Genomic DNA, 5,115 nt, shown 5'->3' with positions numbered 1-5,115 from the left:
CATTTATCAAATAAAGTAATGAAGTACGAATAAATTATCAAAATTCATGGTCCCTAACCTTACCTTTGAATCGACTCAAATATGAAAGTAAGAAGTATGAACCATCATTTCCATGCTCTACGGAAAGAGGCAATGGTGGCATCGAACTCTCACAGGGAAACAATAACAGAATCACAACAAAAGCCTGAGGCTAAAATCACAATAGCTAGGAAATTATACTAGAAGCACATCAAAAGCAAGAGAAGAAACATTAAGCAGCTCATGTGGTATTGCCAGTCGGGAGTTAATAAGACCCGATAAACTGATAAAATTACCGAACATTTTATACAAAAAAGTTGGGCATTTGGTCTAGTGGTATGATTCTTGCTTAGGGTGCGAGAAGTCTTGAGTTCAATTTTCTGAATGTCCCCAATCCCTTTTAAATGTTCCCTTATTTTCAAATATATGATCAAGAACCAAAAGTTGAGTCAACTTTAAAAGAAAAACAAAAGATTTATTTGTTTCCTAAAAAGAATCTTGTGCAGTGAGTAAAAATAAATAAATAGATTGTTTCCCTTTCCCAACGTTTATTGTTGTACCCTTAACTTATAGTCATCCAGAAAAATGAAACTTGACTACCAAAAGGGCACAAATATAACAGAATAAAGTATATTTGAAGGGCAATTTAACAAATTTTACTTTAGACGCCCAAGTATTTTCCTCCTTTTTGAGTGAGTTTCCATCTTCTCTATCTGCTAAGATCGCTTCTATTTCCTTTTTTTTTTCCTGATCCCACTACCGCGCTATACCAAGTGAGCTAGCTCAACCCCATTCCTATTCCCTATAGTGAAGGCAGGATTTAGACCTACATCCTTATGCAATAACCAAACAACTTTACCAGATAATCTAAGATCTAAAGACTATGACAACCAGCTTAAAAAGTTTATTAGGACAATAAATAGTGATTTCGTTTCTACTAACTGCTACTTGTTCATCAATTTAATTTTTAAAATATTTTGAAGTATAAATCAAAATAATATCATTTCAATGAACAAAAATAACAAAAAAGCCTATTGATTTGGCAGACAGATTCTTCACGGTTATAAGAAATTTATAAAATTTGAGAGATTCATAACATATAGATGTTTTAGCACCTAGGGGATCCATATTCTGTACCGATAACAATATACTGGGTTTAAATGTAGACAAAAGCTGTAACTTGGTGGTAATGTGATTTCTAATGCCCTTAGCATCCAATTGTAGCACGTGTATGATACAATGAATCAAATAAGAAGTGAGAGATCGGAAAATTTTGGTATTTCAAGAATGAGTCCATAGAAAGTCGATAGCAGTCCTAGGATAAAATACTTAATAAATAAAAAGTAAAGTTAGACATGTTGAGGATAAAAAATTGGGCATTTGGTCTAGTGGTATGATTCTCGCTTTGGGAGTGAGAAGTCCCGAGTTCAATTCTCGGAATGCCCCTTTTTCTCTTCACTTGATATATCCTGAAGTATTTTATAGAGAAGTGTGTACTGAAGTCAACTTTTAAGAACAAATACAGAACAATATAAAATTTATGGACTTCATCTTTATTCATTTTCTAGCTCCAGTCAGCAAAGACTTACTAAAACATAAGGAAAGGGAAGAACCACATTGTTGATTTGACATAATATCAGGGAACATTGAATCTGCTATAACCTCCCAAGTCCCAAAGAAAACGCCAGCTCATTCACTTGGAATGAACACACATTTGAGGAACAGGACATAATACAAGGAAAGCTTCTCTTGCATCTGGCCTGCAGGTCCAACAAACAAAACAGCATTTTGTGATAAACTTTCTTCATAATGGGCACATCGTCCGGCAAGCTATCTTTATATCACTTTATGTGTACCTTAAGTCTGTGACAGAGCCCACTAGCCATCTAGCAATCAATCGAGTATTTATCGACTAAAACAACAATACAAATAAAATATCCAAATTCATTGTCCATAACTCTGGTCGTTTTAAGAGGCAACAAAATTTCTACGCAACAAAATGATCTAAATCAAATCCAAGGTCCAAGTTTTAAGAGGCAATGGTGGCATTGAACATATAAAAATAGGAATTATTCATTGGGAGTTAATAGGACCCTAGAAACATATAAAAATATTAAACACTATAAACATCAAGCTGGGCGTTTAGTCTAGTGAAGTGATTCTCGCTTAGGGTGCGAGGGATCTGAGTTCAATTATCGGAATGCTCTAGCACCTATTCTTTTTGTGCTCCCTATTTTTAAATATATGATAACAGAATCAGCTGTTAAGTCAACGTTAAAAGTAAAAATATCAGATCTATTTGTTTCCTGACAAAATTCTTCAGCGGTAAGTAAAAATTAAATAGATTGCTGCCATTTTGCAAAGTTTATTTTCGTATCCTTGGCCTTATCTTATAGTCATCCAGAAAAAAGAACAGGAAAAAAATGAAAAAATTTGACTAACAAATACCACAAATAAACATAATAAATATTTTACTAAAGACTATTCATATTCCAGCAAAAAACATAGAACTAAAGGCAAATATTTCCATCCTTATGAGTATCCATCTTCTGCATCTACTAAGACTGCTTTTATTTCTTTTTTTCCCCCTTCCGGCAACATCGCATACACTTATGCAATAACCAAACAACTTCCCCAGCAGCATTAAGATCTAAAGTGTATATAACCAGCTTGAAAAAGTTTATTAGGGCATTAAATATAGATTAGATTTCTACTAGCCGCAAGTTGTTTGGCAATTTCATTTTTCAAATTAATTTGAAGTATAAATCAATATATACCAATTTCAATGAACAATAACTAAAAAACTACAGATTTATCAGCAAACTCTTCTTGGTTAAAAGAAAATTATAAAATCTGGGAGATTCATGACATATAGGAATTATATGAGACACAATCTGATAACTATAAACCTGATATAATGAGTATCCAAACGTGAACATTTGGTCTAGTGGTAAGATTCTCATTTTGGGTGCGAGAGGTCTGGAGTTCGCTTCTCGGAATACCCAAATTCCATTTTTCCTCCCATTTGGTTCATTATATTAAATACTAAAATATTTTATTGGAGGAATATGTATTGAAGTCAACTCTAAGAGCATAGTACAAAACTTAATACACTTCGGAATGATCCGTTTTCTAATAAGTCATGAAAACTAAATGAAAAAAATAAATTAAATAGGTTGTACGGATAATTTGTGCAAGCTGGCGTCGACGCCTCATATCTAGAATAATTGTCATTATAAATGAATTGCTCTCAACCTGGTGTTGGGGGTAGCCTACTATCTTACCTCCCCCTTACCCCATACATATGGAAAAAAGGGACATCCATTTATAAATGAAATGCTGTGTAATCTTTCTAGCATCAGGAAACATTAGATCTCCCATAACCTGTCAAAGAAAAGGTAGCCCATTGAAAGTTAATACCAAGTTTCACAAAACTGCTAGTAAAATTAAATATGATAAAAATCAATGGTCAAGTGGTATGATTCTCGCATAGGGTGCGAGAGGTCCCGAGTTATATGACCAGAGAACCAAGCATTGAGTCAACTCCAAAAGTGGAATAATGTAAAAGCTTAACTTGAGATCTGTTTGTTTTCTGACAAGATTCCTTTGCAATGAGTAAGAATAAATGAATTGTGCTATTTTTCAAAAGTTAATTTTTGGGCCTCTAATCTTATAGTCATAAAAAAATCCAAGATACATAAAAAAGTAAACGAACTTCCAGGTTATACTAGCTGGGGCTAGCAGTCGTATGGTGACAACATCCACTCCCTTTACCTTGTTCTGAAGGTGGGGCTCATTCCTCCATCTTTATGCAAAAAGACTTTGCCATTCAGTTTGCAATGCAGAGCCTCCGAAAGAGAAGGTTGTAGAGGCACAACATTGATTGAGCAATCACTAACTACATAATTGTCCAACAAGATCTTACTTAAACCATTCTTGCACAACATTCAATTTGGAAAAAACTAAGCATATAGCCATATAACCATCCAAATTTATCATATTCTTGAAGGAAAGAGCTAATGACTGAAAAAAAACTACTTATTTATGAGACAGACTCTTCCCGGTTAAAAGAAATTTATAAAATCTTGGAGATTCATGACATATAGATGGTTTGGCCTCTAGGGGTATCCTTAATCTGACTTGATGCTGGGGTTAAAATATAGACAAAACCTGTAACCTGGTCCTAATGCAATTTTAAAAGCCCTTAGCATTTCAATAAGGCAAACATACATTGAACCACATTAAAATTAAGAGATCAAAAACTTTGGTCCTCCAAGAATGGGACCATAGAAAAATTAATATGAGTTCTAGGATAAACAATCTGATAATTATAAACCTGATCAAATATGTATCAAAACATGGGCATTTGGTCTAGTGGTATAATTCTCGCTTTAGGTGTGAGAGGTCCCGAGTTCGATTCTCAGAATACCCCAATTCCTTTTTTCCTCCCATTTAGTTCACTATGCTACATTATACCTAAAAGATTTTATTAGAGGAGTCTGTACTCAAGTCAACTCTAAGGCATAGTACAGATCTTTGACTTTGGATTGATCAATTTTCTAATAAGTCATGAAAAACAAATTAGGCTGCATGGATAATTTTTGCAAGCTCGCCTCGTACCTGAAATGATTATCATTTGAAATAAAATGTTGTGTAATCTTTCTAGCATCAGGAAACATTAGACTTGCCATAATCTGTCAAACAAAAGATATCCCATCGAAAATTAATATAAAGTTCCACAAAACTGCTAGTAAAAATCAATATGCAGAATTAGGTGCAGTGGTATGATTCTTGCATAGGGTTAGAGAGGTCCACAGTTATATGACCATAAAACTGGGAATTAAGTCAACTCCAAAAGTGGAATAATATAGAAACTTAACTTGAGATCTGTTTGTTTTCTGACAAGATTTCTTTGCAATGAGTAAGAATAAATGAATTGTTCTATTTTTAAAAAGTTAACTTTTGGGCCTCTAATTTTATAGTCATAGAAAAATCCAAGATCCATAAAAAATAAACGAACGTCCAGGTTATACTAGCTGGGGCTAGCAGTCGTATGGTGACAACATCCACTCCCTTTACCCTGTTCTGAAGGTGGGG

General features: G+C 33.9%; 1 non-coding gene across 1 annotated transcript; it reads left to right on the top strand.

The window, feature by feature from the left end:
- The first annotated feature begins 1,392 nt into the window (after positions 1 to 1,392).
- On the top strand, positions 1,393 to 1,464 carry TRNAP-UGG. The gene has a single exon. It is a non-coding gene; the product is annotated as a tRNA-Pro (tRNA).
- The last annotated feature ends 3,651 nt before the right edge of the window (positions 1,465 to 5,115 follow it).

Source organism: Hibiscus syriacus, unplaced genomic scaffold (genome assembly GCF_006381635.1).
Source record: "Hibiscus syriacus cultivar Baekdansim isolate YM2019G1 unplaced genomic scaffold, ASM638163v2 tig00110597_pilon, whole genome shotgun sequence".
In the NCBI taxonomy this organism is placed as follows: Eukaryota; Viridiplantae; Streptophyta; class Magnoliopsida; order Malvales; family Malvaceae; genus Hibiscus; species Hibiscus syriacus.
The sequence above is the reverse complement of the archived record's forward strand: the minus strand, read 5'-3'. Positions and strand labels throughout refer to the sequence as shown.